Source organism: Canis lupus, chromosome 34, assembly GCF_003254725.2.
Source record: "Canis lupus dingo isolate Sandy chromosome 34, ASM325472v2, whole genome shotgun sequence".
NCBI classification, from domain to species: domain Eukaryota; kingdom Metazoa; phylum Chordata; class Mammalia; order Carnivora; family Canidae; genus Canis; species Canis lupus.
The window spans coordinates 13,747,462-13,764,012 of NC_064276.1; the positions used below are offsets into that span (position 1 = coordinate 13,747,462).

Sequence of the window (16,551 nt, forward strand, 5' to 3'; positions counted from 1 at the left end):
TTGTCCAATTTGTTGCCACATAATTTTTCATAATATTCTCTTACAATTGTTTGTATTTCTATTGTGTTATTATTTCTCCTTTCTCATTTGTGACTTTGTTTATTTGAGTCCTCTTTTTTTATTATTAGTCTGGCTAGAGATTTATGAACTTTGTCAATCTTTTCAAAGAACCAACTCCTGGTTTCCTTGACATGTTCTTGTTTTTTAAAGTTTCTATATCATTCGTTTCTGCTCTAATCTTTATTATCTCCTTCCTATGCTGGTTTTAGATTTTGTTTGCTCTTCTTTTTCTAGTTCTTCTAGGTATAAAGGTTAGGTTTTTATCTGAGATTTTTCTTGATTCTTGAGGTAAGCCTGCATTGCTATAAATTTCCCTCTTACCACCACTTGTGCTGCATCCCAAAGAATTTGGGCCATATGTTTTCATTTTCATTTGTCTCCATGGAATTTCTGATTTCTTCTTTGATTTCCTGGCTGACCCATTCACTGTTTAGTAGTATCTTATTTAATCTCCATGCATGTGTGCCCTTTACAGATTTTTTCTTGTTATTGATTTCTAATTTCATAGCATTGTGTTCAGAAAAGATGCACAGTATGACTTCAATCCTGTTTATTTTTTTTACATTTGTTTTTATTTAAGTTCGATCTGCCAACAAATAGTGTAACACTCAGTGCTCATCCCATCAAGTGCCCTCCTCAGTGCCCATCACCCAGTTACCCCATCCCCCGGCCCACCTCCATTTCTGCAACCCTTTGTTTGTTTCCCAGAGTTAGGAGTCTCTCATGGTTTGCCTCTCTCTCTAATTTTTCCCACTCATTTTCCCTCCTTTTCCTTATAATCCCTTTCACTATTTCTTATATTCCACATATGAGTGAAAACATATGATGATTGTCTTCTCCGATTGACTTATTTCACTCTGCATAATACCCTCCAGTTCCATCCACGTCAAAGCAAATGGTGGATATTCATCCTTTCTGATGGCTGAGTATATTCCATTGTATATATAGACTACATCTTCTTTATCCATTCATCTGTTGAAGGGCATCATGGCTCCTTCCACAGTTTAACTATTGTGGACAATTGCTGCTGTAAACATTGGGGTGCAGATGTCTTGGCATTTCACTATATCAGTATCTTTCAGGTAAATACCCAGTACTGCAATTTACCCAGTACTGCCGTTTCATAGGGTAGCTCTATTTTTAACTCTTTGAGGAACCTCCACACTGTTTTCCAGAGGGGCTGTACCAGTTTGCATTCCCACCCACACTGCAAGAGGGTTCCCCTTTCTCCACATCCTCGTCAACATTTGTTATATCCTGTCTTGTTAATTTTCACCATTCTCACTGGTGGGAGGTGGTATCTCATTGTGGTTTTGATTTGTATCTCCCTGATGGCAAGTGATGTGGAGCATTTTCTCATGTGCTTGTTCACCATGTGTACGTCTTTTTTGGAAAAATTTCTGTTCATGTCTTCTGCCCATTTAATGATGGGATTTTTTTGTTTCCTGGGTGTTGAGTTTGAGTTCTTTATAGATCTTGGATACTAGCCCTTTATCTGATATGTCACTAGCAAATATCTCCTCCCATTCTCTAGGTTGTCTTTTAGTTTTGTTGACTGTTTCTTTTGCTGTGCAAAAGCTTTTTATCCTGATTAAGTCCCAATAGTTCTTTTTTGCTTTTGTTTCCCTTGCCTTAATAGATGTATCTTGCAAGAAGTTGCTGTGGCCAAGTTCAAAAAAGTTGTTGCCTATGTTCTCCTCTAGGATTTTGATGGATTCTTGTCTCACATTTAGATCTTTCAACCATTCTGTGTTTATCTTTGTGTATGGTGTAAGAGAATGGACTAGTTTCATTCTTCTGCATGTGGTGACTTCAGTCTTTTTTAATTTATTGAGACTTGTTTTGTGGCCAGAGTATGAAAGAGTTAGTAAAAGAAGATGTAGCTGACAATGGTGTATGTTGCAGAGAGGAGAAATTTAATGAGGCTAGTGGATTAAATTATTACTACGTCTTTGATGATTTCTGTGAGGGCAATTTCAGTCAAGCAACAGGAATCTATATTCAATGAGTTGAAGAACAAATAGATGGGAAGAAGGAGAGACAATAAGTTTAGATGACTTTTTCTACTCCTGGTAGTGAAGGAAAGATTGCTAAGGCAGAAAGCGGTTTAAGGGGAAAATATAACTGAAGAAGTTTTTTGTTGCTGTTTTTAGGATGGCAAAGACTTGAGCATAATTATAAGCAAAAGAGAAAATCAGTGAAGAAGATGGTTTAGAATAAGGTAGGAGCAGAGATGGAGGGAGTAAGCCTTGTTTGTGAATATCTCTTCCCTGGGATAATGAAAAAGAGAAAGGGGGATGCAGTGATGGATAGGTTTTCCAGTGAAGGGGAGGAAATTAAGTGATTGTATTCCTATTAGTAAAGGCAATCTATGCCTAAAGCTTCCTTAATTTTAATCAATCAGAATAAATATATTTTTATATATTGGGATATATATATTGAATTTTAAACTAAGAGGTAGTTTTGTTAGCGAACCAGAATGAGGAAATGAGTAAAACTAGAAAGCATGAAGAATGGCAGGAAAAGGAGTAGTGGGAAGGGGATCCAAAATCCCAGAAAAAATGGAGAGATAAGTTTTATGTAAAGTCAAAAAACTTCTGAATACAAAGATAACAATTACTTTGACATTCATTATCATTTTGGACCAATTCCTTAATTTCTCCACCCCTGGGAGTTTACAGCCTAATTATTAGCTTTCCTAACTATAAAACTATGGGACATGTCAAGTATTGTACAGCTAATGGTAGAATGGTAATGTTTGCCTATCTGCCTCAAGAGTAGGGCACAAAAATTAATTATTCCAGAGTTTGTGGATGCATATGATAAATCTGAAAAGAAAAAGGGGAGAGAAATTTACAGAAAAACACTCTTCATCTGAATATATTAATGGCTTAAAATACATATTGTTTGCACTAAATCCATTTGCTCTTATTCACTTCTTTATTTTAGGTACTTTTATTCAGTTGTCTCTGTCCTTTACAATAAAAGTTCTTGTCAAATTTTTCTTTACAATTTACCTTTTCCATTTTAATTGCAGTTCATTAGGGAAAAAAATCCACTGACAAAAGAGGTTCAATATTAAAGATTCATCAATTCAAGCTCCAGACAGAAGCCAAATTTTTCATAAATGGCCTGGAGCCATTAAGTAGTAATCTATTAATTTCTAGAAGGGACCAGAATTTAAAAAGTGATTTGCAGATAAACTGATTTAAACTAATTGGATTTCCTGAATAGCCCACAAACTGTCAATGAGTGCAAAGAATTTCAGTTAAATTAGAATTCTTTGTGGAATATAATTTAAGAGAAAACTAGAAATGGGACCATCAGAAGAACAAGTGTCATTTGATTTATGTATGGTTTCCTATAATTGTGAATACATTCACTTTGGTTGCCTTGGTTTATATCACGTCATATATTATTTGTAATATAAATTTAAGCAATATAGAGGCAAATCCTAAGAGGTAAGTTATATACTTTGAGGATTTCAGAGAGAAATAATCATTTGGTGAAATGCTACTGAATTGGCAGTCCTGTGTTCATCTGATACTTTTAGCTTAAAATATTATGTGACAGCTGGGCAGGTGTTAAAAAGATTAAATCCTTGTGACAGAGGAAATAATGGACTTTTCTATGTCTCTAAGTGATTATTTTAGCTAAATAAGGCCAATAATTAAGATGTAGCTCATAATACTGCATTTTGAAGAAAAATATTTTTTCTTGTAAAGCACAAAAGTTCAGTACACAACCATTGGGGAAGAACATACAATTCTATGATCACTGTATATATGTGATGTCATGTGATCACTTACCCAGCTACCAAACAGTTCAGTAATTAAATATTAACTGATTGCTCAAAATATAAAGAACTGTTAAAGAATGGAGATCAGATCTGGTTACCAGACAGGACCACTGCCTGGTGAGTCACCAAGAGGTTATTAACATTGCCTGTTCACTACAATGAATATCATGTATCTATTTTTTAACAATACCTGAAGAAGTTGACTAGAGACTGTTTAAGACTAGCAAGAGGAATTAACTGAGAAAAATATGGTCATCTAAACATAAATAAAATGAATTTAAAATATCAATTTTTAGGGACACCTGGGTGACTCAGTGGTTGAACTCCTGCGTTCGGCCCTGGTGTGATGCTGGAGTCCCAGGATCGAGTCCCATTTTGGGCAATCTTTGTGGAGCCTGCTTCTCCCTTGGCCTAGGTCTCTTCCTCTGTGTGTGTGTGTCTCATAAATAAATAGATAAAATCTTTAAAAAATATATCAAATTTTAATTATTTAAATATGAATTTTAGAGTTATTCATTCTTAATTTACTTATCCTTCATTCATTGCCAGGATACTGATAAAAGTCTCCAGTAACAGGCAGTTACAGTCATTTCTTTATTCAGGTTCTGGTCCTGATTCTGCAACTTGTTCTCCTCTTCTTAACCTTTAGAGCATCTCATTCCAAATTCAGGATAGTCAGGACACCTGGGTGGTTTGGTTGATTGAGTGTCTGCCTCTCGCTCAGATCAGGGTCTTGGGATCCTGAAATTGAGCATTGAGTTGGACTCCCTGCTCAGCAGCAAGTCTGTTTCTCCCTCTCCCTCTGTCCCTGCCCCCAGTCATGCTCTCTCTGTCTCTCCCTCAAATAAATAAATAAAATCTTCAAAATTCAGGATAGTGAACCAATACTTGACATGTGCTGTCTCCACCGAATCACATTATATTGTGATTTCCTGAGTTTCTTGATATACCATATTGTTCATGCCAGACTCATTAATTCAGTCTGTGTCATTATTGATATAACAGTTATATGTCTCTCAAAAATACTCTAGGTTTAGATGACAGATATAAACATGTAGGGGGGGAGCATTGTTCATTTCTTCGTATGTCTGTCTTATCTGTAAGAATATAGTAGCAGTTGTTAAGTTTTTTGTCATTCTTTTTATTAATATTACCCTTTCCTCATTCCATCTGGTCCTAGTACCTCTTATTTTTTACCCACCTCTTTCCTCTTTCCCCCTTCACCTCTCATTCCACCTATCCTTGTCTATTGTCACAGACAGGTTTCTGCCAGATGAGCCCTGTCACCTTGCCTCTGACAACATCTTAACAGGAAAAAATCAAAGAGTCCTAGGGCTGCAGCTTCACTAAGGTCTTATTCAAGGATAAATGTTATTCTCTCATGACTACTATGTATGAGTTACACTTAACAGCTTAAAAATACTAAGTCAATTCCGTTTTATCTTAGGATGGCAATCAACTCGAACTTTTACCTTAAAACTGAAATTTGTATGATGGCCTAAATCCCATGGTACTAAATTGAAAACTAAGAAGAGCCAAAGAAGATAATATCTGCAAATTTTGCAGATAAAACGGATTACTATAAAGCTATGCCAAATATCTATTCAGTATATGTTACAAATTAGATGGGAGCCTATTCCAATAAACTCACACTGAGTAGCTTGAGAATAATGAAGACATAAGAAAAGGAACATTTGACTTGAAATAAATGTTCAGCCCAAAGTAGTCTCTTTGTTTTCCTTCTCCTTTTTTAAAGCATGTTTAAACTTGTATTAGCAGGCCTTAAAATAACCTTGGAGACATGAAATAATCATTGCTTTCAATGATGATTCTGTTGTGAAAAAAGAGAACTTTATTTATTCTTCTGTTCAAAAGACATTTATAGACTATCCTATCGATTCCTGTATTGTATCACAAAGACCTAATGATGAAAGAGATACAGTCTGTACCTCTGGGATGAGCTCATGGTGGGAAAGTACCTCAACCCAGTCTTGGGAGCTTACTGACTGTTTCCTAGAGGAAATAACATCTAAGCTAAACCCTGAAAGGATGAGAAGGAAATAAATTAATCCTATTCTTAGATCTTTTGAGATTCCACAACCTTGATAGTATTTCCCAGACATTTAAATATGGAGATGAGAGAGATAAATAAAAAAGTTCTTTTCTATTCAAAATCCATCACCCTGACCAACACTAACCAGCTGCTTTTCCTTCTTTGTAAAGCAGGAACAGATAAAAACAAGGACAAATTGGGGGAGAAAGTTAGAGATTCCTTGGACAGCTTTCTAGAGGAAGGTTATAACTAATTACAGAGGAGTTCTGTCCTAAAACACACACTCACACATGCACACACACACGTGCGTGCACGCACACACACACACACACACACACTTTATTAACAGTCAAATACTCAGAAATTTCCAAAGCCAACTTAAAGAGAAGGAATTGAAAATTCAAATTAAATACTGGGCTCTGAAAGACAAATATACGAATGAATGGTTGATTCTACAACTACAGACCTTATAAAAAGAGAAAGGTTTTATTATTCAAAATTTTGATGTGTTCCTTCTGCTTCATTGTGGTTTTCTAAGTTACTTAAACTCATATTCAGGAAAATGAAAGCCATGTATACCGACAGATAATACGTATAGCTAGCCATAGAGTTAGTAGTATTAATAAGTCTTTTAGGAGTAAGTTCAGATTTTTAAATGCAAATGAAATTTTTGCAGACATCACCTCCACAACACTCCCCTGAAAGACCTCTTTGAACCTACCTAAAGATGCCTCCACAGATAGCTCAGTGACAGGGCAAAACTACAAATAAAAGATGACACCTAAAGAAGATGATGTTTAGAGAAATGGATCATTTTGTTGCCTAGGTAATCATCTATGATCATCCTGGATAGCTTATCCTGACTAATACATTGCTGTACCTGCAGTGCCCAGACTATGCCTAGCATAGAGCAAGACTCAATAATTTATAAGGATAGAGGAAATTGATGGAATAGAGGGCTTGTGTTAAAAGATTATTCATTTTGGTTTGTACATAAGGCATCTGCATGGGAGTGTAGGGGCTACATCTTGTACCTCATCTTCATTTCAGATGGCTTGGAAGAATTTGGAGACACTAAGGATCAAAGATTGCAGTGTTTGGTTTCTAGAACAACTGGCCTCAATAGAATGAGCCAATGGGACTTTGTGGAAAGAGAGGTGGTTAGAGAGAGAAACTTTTATGTAGGGATCATTAATTTTTAGAAACTCAGTGATAATAGGTTCAAAGTAGTAGGGAAGTTGAAATAGATAGTTGAGGTGCTTGAAGGACCACTGAGTTTTAAAGTCAGCAAAATGAATTTATTATGGGACAAAGAGTAAAATGACAAATTATTTGTTGAAATAATCCAGGATAAACTATTACAACAGAAAAGCTCAAATTTAAGTAGCTTTAATTGATGAAGATTTAGTTCTCATCTATATCACAATCCAGTGTAGGTCAACATGAGGGGATGGAGGTGGGCTTTAATCCACAATATATTTAGAGTTCAGAGTTTCTTCCCTCTAGACTCTATGACCACTAGTGTCTCCAACCATTAGGAAACTTACAAGAATGGTTTTATAGGAGAGGCCTGGGGGTTCAATATCTCATTTCTACCTCTATTCTATTGTCCAGAAGTCTGTCACATGGCTCCACCTCACTGGCAGAGAGGCCTGGAAATGTAGCCTTGAGTTCCCCCAAAAAGAGTAGATGGGTATGATGCACATCTAGCCAGTCTTTGCAACTGGTACTGAACAAAACAATGTTCTATAAAAAGAAATGTCTGGAATATTAGAGAAATGTTTTAAAAATCCTAACATAAGGAAAATTTTAAGTAAAGTAAAATTAAAAGGTGAAACAATTTTGTAGCTCTTCATTCTGTATGTTTTGTGATTGAAATGGTTAAGATGAGACAGATCTGTCCTAATTCCTCAAGAAAAAGAAAATGAGAATTTTGCAGTGATCAGAGAATGAGTCATAAAGTCAAAGATCTCAGCCTGGCTCAGCCAGGTTTAATCACCATGTGTCCTCCGGCATGCTCTTTAAAACCTTAATTTCTATGCTTGTAATACAAGGGAGTTTGACGAAATATCTAAGGTGCTTTCCATTTCCAATATTTTCTGACTCTCAGATCCTAGTAGGATGTCATAGTGCTGAGGAGGGGAGCTGTGAGCTACAGGAAGGCTTATGTGTCCTATTATATCAACATAATGACTTCTTAAGTTGTGCATAAAAGATGAAGTTATGCACAACTCTATGAACAAATGGCCTATTTATAAGTTTATTCATCTGATAAGAATACTATAATTTGCCTTCTAACCTGCTTTGCTTATGTACTTTATGAAGAATTACTGCTGCTGGGTAATGTAGGAATCCCTGTGTGTAGTGTCATTAGTATAAATTATGCATTAGAAAAAAAAATCCATTTATTCTATGAGCACAGGCCAAAATATCAAATTGAAGTTCAACGACATTACTGTTTTCTGGCACGACTAATCACAAATAATGAGCAATTTTATGAATCAATCTGTATATCAAATCAAAATAACTTTCAACTGACTTGCTCCACAAATCAGTGTTTAAGATTTACATTCCAAGTCATTACATATTCCATTTATATTCTGATGGAGACTCAGATTTATTTCAGAGATAGATATTCTACTCGTATAAAAGAATCATTTGATCATGATGATCTAATAAAAAGGCTGATACCTTACTTAGTTCCTTTCACAAACTCTTTCTTATTTCTCGTTTTACTTAAATTATTCCTTTAGGAAACCATATTTTAAAATATATTACTACTCTCTGAACTTTTCCCAATAAACTAAATAGTCAAATACTTCTGTGACATATATTTATAAAAATATTTATAAACAGGGGCGCCTGGGTGGCTCTGTTGGTAAAGCATCTGCCTTCGGCTCAGGTCATGATCCCAGCCAGAGTCCTAGCATGGAGCCCCAAGCTGGGATCCCTGCTCAGCAGAGAGTCTGCTTCTCCCTCTCTCTCTGCCCCTCCCCCCACTCCTGCAAACATACATGCATGCTCTCTCTTTGAAATAAATAAATAAAATCTTTTTAAAAAAAATATTTATAAACAAAAACAATGCAATAGCAAAAACAAGTTATAAATTCTAAGTTTAATGATGAGACACAAAAAAATGTGAAACTCATAAAAAAAGAAAAAAAAAGTACTGGCATTTATTTAGTTTTCCTAATTTGGCTTAGACTTCACATAAAGAAATGCAATACTGTAATTTAGCCACTGGACTAAAAGAAGTCACCTAAGTTTCTATTCTAACAACACCACAAATCTAATGATTACAAAGTGAGTTTCATCACACATTTCTACAGTCTTTTAAAACATAGCCCAGAAAAGTGTATATGTGTACATTAGTTTTAAGTGACCGAATGATTTAATCCCCAACAATTTTCATAATATAATGAATAGCTTAGAAGATTAGATACCTGCTTCTTCCTTTAACGTGGTTGACTTCAAAAGATGCCCTTAGAAATGAAGAGAAAATTGCTTTAGATAATATATATTATCAAGGGAAAAATAAAATGAAATATGGAAAAAATAAAGTGGGATGGTTTAACCAGAGAAAATGTAAAAACTGAAGTAACTAAGACTTTAACTAATATTCCCCCCTACATTATTCACATTGCTTGACTCCTCACACTCACCCCCAATTCAGCAGCAATAGCACTCATTGCCTTGAAAAGAAGAGAAGATGTCTTCTTTCTGGCTTTTGAACTTCACAACCTTGGAATCAGAGGATAAAAGGGAAAAATTATTATTAAAAACAATCCATAAGAATCTTAGTAAAGCTAAAAGAAAAAAATTAACTAGAGAATAACAAAGTTTCCTAGGACTAGAGAAGGCAGAGGAGGAAGCCCTGCCTCAAAACCCAAGTACAGTTGCATTTGTGTGAGTCTCTACCCTAATTCCTGGGTTAAGCCTGAAGAAGCAGAAAAATTCCAAGGTTCTCCATCCCTTCTGTGGTGCTCACAGAGAGATAGCTATATGGGGTAGGTTATCAATCTTCAGATGGTATCCTAGAGATTTCTGTGACACTACAGGGCTCAGAAGCACAGAATGCTCCCTATACTCCCAAGAACTATTCCCAGAGAACCAGCTGCTTGGAAAGGAATAAGGAAGGACCCATGAATTACCACCAATGGCCAAAGTTCATTTCATCAAATGCTGATCTAGGCACCTGACACTAAAAAGACCTAGACGTGGTCTCCCAATGATTCAGTTCTATGAAAGTCTCCTGGAACTTATACTAAAAGGCATAAGTTAGTGAGAAGGAACATCGCACTGACAGAAATTATGGTTTACCTTTCCATTAAATTGAGTCTCACATTAGAACATTTAATTCTTATTAAAAAATAAAGTTAATATTCTTGTCTAGCTTTATCTTTTAAACTGAGATTTGTACCTACTACAGGGGATAGACCCTGTCTGATTCTAAATTATTTCATGCATTGAACTCCAACAAGAGCCTAAGCAGGGGTGGTACAAGATTGAAGCAGATGCATGGTGGAGAGGTGCAATGATGACCCTGATGTAATTCTGCAGCTCGCCCTCTAACTCCATATCAGACCTACACATGTACTTTGATGTGCCTCTGGCTGGACTATGGCCAACCTTTGGTTTAAGTATCTTACAGACATTTTCTCCTTCCCCACTGCACCTTTCCTCATTGATAGGGTAAAGATGGTGAACAAAGGTTTAGAAATTTACATAATCATTCAAGGCCACACAATTACTAGTGAGGATTTAAAACTGAGTCTCTGTGGCTCTGAAGCCCACACCACTTCCAACCTCCAGGCAGCCTCCAAAGGCAAAATTCAGGTATTTCTCAAGGAAATGCAACCGAAGGGAAAAAAAATACTAGAAGTAGATTTGAGGAGAATCCTTTTTTTTTTTTTTTTCCAGAGTGTGTAAAAAGGGATTTCTGATTTTGTGGGTAGAATAATGTCAAGGCAGGATTTTTTTCCATTTACTCATTCATTGGTGGTTGCCAAACACCTATGATATATAAAGTACAGTACTCCGAATAAGGTTGTCCCCAGTATAGAAGCCACTCTATGCCAGAACCCTACTCAAGGTACATAGTAAGAACGATGAACACTACTCTTTCCCTCACTGCTTCTGACCAAAGTTGCTTCATAACACCTGGAAGGGAGCACAGAATGCACTCACTGCTCTAGGGAATGAGGACAGTCAATGACTTGTCTCCTAACCATTCTCCCTGCCTCTAGTCTCTCCCTTTCTCCCATCCATTCTTCATTCTTTCTACCAGGTGTATTAAATGTTTATAATACATATAACATTTTACCAGTTATTTACTTGTTTGCCAGATCCCATATGATGAAGTTCAGTCTTAGTATGAGTTTAAGGCCCTTTGATATTTTCCCTGACCTCCTTCCCTAACCTGTACTTCAGCTACATTATACTATTTTAACTTGTTTCCATTGTCTAAAGTGCCCTTCCTAACTTTCTATTTTGTGTATTCCTCAAATGTCCCTAAATTCTAATTTCTCTAGGAAATCTTTTAGGAGCCCTCTCTTTGCTTGTGAAATCACTAATTCCTTCCTCTGGTTCCATACAGCAATTCCTTCACATTTCTATAAAAACACTTACCACATTAGTTATGTCAAATGAGCAACAGTGATCAGAGGCAGAATTCAGAAGGGAAGAAAATCCACGGCACTGGAGGAGGAGAAGGTATCAGAGTTAGAAGAAAAGGAATGTATAAAGTCAGTAAATTCAGAGGAAGACATATAGGTCAGCAAGACCTGGTAGAAGAATAGATTAAAAATAAAAATTCAGAAAGATGGAGAAGCTAAAGATTATTTACAAACATATAGCCAGAAAAGTAAGGTACCCCAAGAATACTATTATATCACATGAAGCAGCTGGAGCTGAAATTCTTGGTAACAGACATATTAGTTATAGACAATTTTCTTGATAATAGACATTACCATGCCACTGACATTATAATGTGAAAAACCACATGAAAAATAAACTCATAATTAGAAGTGGAGCCATAAGCGCACCTGGGTAGCACAATCAGTTAAGTGATTGACTCTTGGTTTTAGCCCAGGATGTGATTTCAGGGTTGTGAGATGAGCCCTGCATCAGGCTTCATGCTCAGCATGGAGCCTGCTTAAGACTCTCTCTTTTCTGCTCTCTACCCTTCCCCCTCCCCACATGTACATGTACATGCACTCTCTTTCTCTCTAAAATAAATAAATAAGTTAAAAAAAAAAAGTTATATGCAGTCCAGATATCTTCACCTTTTGGTGAAGGTCTGGAGAAAGGTTTGGAGGGGGTCTGTGCCAAAAATAGCAACGAGATCCTGAAAGATGAATTTGGATCATATATTAAAATAGAGCTTATTTCACTCTACGTACTAAGATATTTTCTGGAAACAGTGCACACATATTGTTTTCCCATTTGCATATTTTGATGTGTATAATACATCAAGTATTTCTTCCAACCCATAATGTCTCATCTATTCTACTCATCAATCTTGCCTAGAATAAACTTTAAACTAGATTTTGGTTTAAGTATTTTCACCCACCATTCCCTTCCTCCTTGCTACTAGAAATGACAGAAGTTCATTTTCCCCTTGACCTGTTAGATTGAGGATTGGAAAGGTTGTGTCAACTCACTACTTAGATTTCTCAAGGTATCAATAAATTGGCATATAGGAAGAATGTCTGCAGAGACACTAATAACTAATTTGACCTGCACTGAGGAAGATGCTGGGAGACTAGAATAGTGGTTGCCATAAAAAAAAATGCAGAAATAGACTATTCCAATCCCCGTGCTTGGGTATTAGAAAGGGATGCAATATTTAAGCCAGTAAAAATTTGATTTATTACAGCAACAAAAGCAGAAATGAAGAGAAATTTCATGGTCCTGAAAGAGTCTGGTGATAGATGCATACACGAATAGAACTGGGATCGTCTTTGGAAAAGTAAAGTTGGGAAAGGATAAAGTCACCCAGCAGCGAAGACCAGAGAGTCACTAATCAAGGTTTGGTTAAGGAGTAAATAAAACTGGATTAGGGAGAAAAGAAAGCTTGCAGAGATCCACCAAGTCATTACAGCAAACTCTGCTCAAGCCATTTGGGTACTATAAGTGATAGAGTAGCAGTTAACCCAGGAAAGTAGTAGTTATGCCATGTCACAAAGAGATTTTCAAGGACAAAACAAGAAAAAGTCTCTCCCCATCTCTTCCTAGTCCCTAAGGAGTGTGGCTATATATAGTAGTATACTAATTATGACAACCAGAAAATATCTCTCTCTGTCTCTATGTCAAGGTTGTCTCTATTGGTACTGTTCTGATCCCAGGATGGTGAGTCAAAGATGATTATCAGAATCTCTAGCAGCTGATCTAGGCCTTGTATCTGAACTACTGGACTGCCCTAATCAAAGACTGCTAGAGAGGATGAGACACCTCAGAAGATCACATGCCTCTTTGACAGAAAATTTACCCTCACAGGAGCATAGAAGTCTCTGAAAATTGTCAGCAATAGAAAAGAGTAAAAAACAAGAAAAACTGGATGAATGCAAAGGTCTGAAAGGTGAATTTAAAAAAAAGTGGAATAATGCTGCACTTTTACTGATCCCCTCAGAAGGAACACTTTTAAAAAGTTTGGTTTCAAGTAATGTATTTAAAAAGTTATGAAACTCTAAGTGCAATGCTACTTACAAGAAAAGACCTTGAATTCTTAAGCAACTTTTTTTTTTATGTGTGGTTTAAATCTCTCTCCTTGCAGATAACAAATTCTAGCCTTTGAAACTCTATAGATGTACAAAAGAGAGTCAACTGTATTCACATTAATCTTCAGAATTTCACTGGTTTGAAATAGAAACATAACATTTCTGTTGGTGAAACAACAAAGTATTTCTGAAACTTCTTTGTAAAACAAACCAGGTAGAAATATGAGAATTTGGTTTATGCCTATAAGGATTTTTTTAACTAGGTTTTTTTTTTCATTTCAGGATGGATTTTGGTTCCCAAGTATATTGAACTGAAATCATCTTGAAATAATTGATATGTTGATCTCTTCTTATAACTGTTTTAAACCACTATTTTTTGTGTGTTTGGCTTAAGTTTGTTTTTGGAAAGGTGACCAAAATTAAATAGGAATAAAAAAATGGGTAAATATATAATCTTTCTATAACATAGAAATGCATGGCAGTAGATGTTTAACAATGAATACCCAAGGGTGAAGTTTTGGGAGAAAATAAAGATTATTTTGCAATCTTGGTTTGAGGCTATGGAATTTCTAACTTAAAATGAAAAGGAGTTGGGGCAGGACGACGATGGTGGGATAGGAGAACCCTAGACTCATTTCAAACCATGAATACAACTAGATAATTATCAAATCATCCTAAATACCCTAGAAATTGACCTGAAGACAGGCAGAACAAACTCTGCAACTAAAGAGAGGGAAGAAAAGAAGAAGGTAGGAAGCATGGAGATGTGGTTTAGGGTAGAAATGGATCCTGGCTACTGTGGAAGGAAGGGAGCCATGGTCATGGAGAAGGGCAAGAGAGAGAGAGGAGCAGGGGAACACACAAGGAAAATGTTTCCCCATAGCCACTGGCTTGGAAAATGAGAGGGACTGAGTTTCTTGAGTTCTTGCAACCAGCTGGGCTTAAAGCCTAGTTTTAAGGGTCAGAAGGCTTGGCTAGAATAGAACTCAGATGGCACTACACTGCTCTTCAAGAGAAGGCAGGCAAATAAAGGGTCAAAGGCTTGGCTAGGATAGAACTCAGATGGCACTACACTGCTCTTGGAGAGAAGGCAGGCAAATAACTCATGGCAGAGAGCATGGAAACAGAAATCTGAAGAACACCTGGGGCACACACTGGAGAGATTATTTACTCTTCTCAGAGTGTGTCCCTGAGAAGCAGCATTCATGGAGACACCTTTCTAGAAATAAAGGAGCTGGTTGGTGCCATTTCCCTGCTCTGTCCCTTGGCATAAACACAGAACCACATGTAGGAAGCAGTGCAGGATGGACACTGGCTACCTAACTTCCTTACACTAAGCCCCATCCCCCTGTGTTCTAGTGTAACTCCCCTTCTCGGTCACAGTTACCTCAGTCATAGTGTAGCAGGTCTTTCCCTCAGAAGACCAGTACAAACCCCTGCACACCATATCTTCTGACCAGAGAATTTTGCAGGGCCTCAGTTCCAGGGGAGGTGATGACAGGTCTTGTTTCACAAGCAGACCAGACAGCACCTACTTAAAATTCATCATGTTCAGGCCAGGGACCAACACTGCCAATAGCAGGCAAGGAGAACCTCAGATAACTGACCTGGAGGAGAGAGCACCCAGAATAGAACAGAACAGAACACATGCAGCACACACCAGAGATTCTCCCTGAAGCACCAGGCCCCGAATACTACTACATGACTCACTTTATAAGACTTTATAAGACTTACTTTCAGGAGCAGGTGACATAACTGGCTTGTCTAACACAGAGAAGCAGGCAGAGACTTAGACAAAATGCCATGATGGAAGAATTTATCCCAAATGAAAGAACAAGATAAGGCCATGGCCAGAGATCTAAGTGAAATAGATAAGAGTAACATGCCTGATGGAAAATTTTAAAAAACAATTATAAGAACACTCACTGGACTTGACAAAATAATGGAAGGCATCAGAGAGGCCCTAATCACAGATATAAGAGTTAAAAAAGAATCGATCAGATTGAGATCTCCCTCTTCTGCAGCCCCTTCCCTGACTCGTGTACTCTCTCTCTCTCTCTAAAATAAATAAATAAAATAATTTAAATAAAATTTTAAAAAATCAATCAGAGATGCAGAATGCAAAAAACAAGATTAGAAACATGCTTGATACAATGAACAACAGGCTGGAAGAAGCAGAGGAATGAATTAATGATCTACAAGACAAAGTAATGGAAAGAAATAAAGTGGAATAAAAGAGAGAAAGAAGAAATATGCAAAATGAGAATAGACTTAGAGAGCTCAATGACTCCATCAAATGTAATAATATTCATATTATAGGAGTCCCAGAAAAAGACAAGAGAGAAACAGGGACAGAAAATTTATTTGAAGAAATAAGCTGAAGGCTTCCTTAATCTGTGGAAGGAAACAGTCATCCATATCCAGTAGGCACAGAGAACTCCCATCAAGACCCAAGTAAATTTGCAAGATATAATGATTTTTTAAATTCTTAAAAGTAGCAAGACAAAAGAAGTCATTAGCTTACAGGGGGAAATCCACAAGAGTAACAGATTTTTCAACAGAAACTTGGCAAGCCAGAAGAGCGTGACATGATATACTCAAAGTGCTGAATGGGAAAAATCTGGCCTAGAATATTCTATTCAGCAAAGCTAGCATTCAGAATAGAAGGAGAGGTAGAGTTTCCCAGACAAACAAAAACTAAAGGAGTTTGTGACCACAAAAGGAGCCCTGCAAGAAATATTAAAGGGAACTCTGAGTACAAAGGTGAGAGTCTTTGAGACCAAAAGTGAGAGTATAAAGGTAGGAAACAAAAAAGCAGTAAAAATGAATATGTTTGTAAAAAATTACTAAATGAACTCACAAAAAAAGATATAAAATATAATAATATATGCCTAAAGTGTGAGGAGGACAGGAGGAAAGAA

General features: G+C 36.6%; 1 long non-coding RNA gene across 1 annotated transcript; it reads right to left on the bottom strand.

The window, feature by feature from the left end:
* Positions 1-4,398: 4,398 nt before the first annotated feature.
* On the bottom strand, positions 4,399-11,610 carry LOC112662804 (uncharacterized). The gene is made up of 4 exons (XR_003138847.3): positions 11,541-11,610; positions 9,575-9,653; positions 9,356-9,394; positions 4,399-4,600 (listed from the first exon to the last, which is right to left on the bottom strand). It is a non-coding gene; the product is annotated as an uncharacterized LOC112662804 (long non-coding RNA).
* Between the last annotated feature and the right edge of the window lie 4,941 nt (positions 11,611-16,551).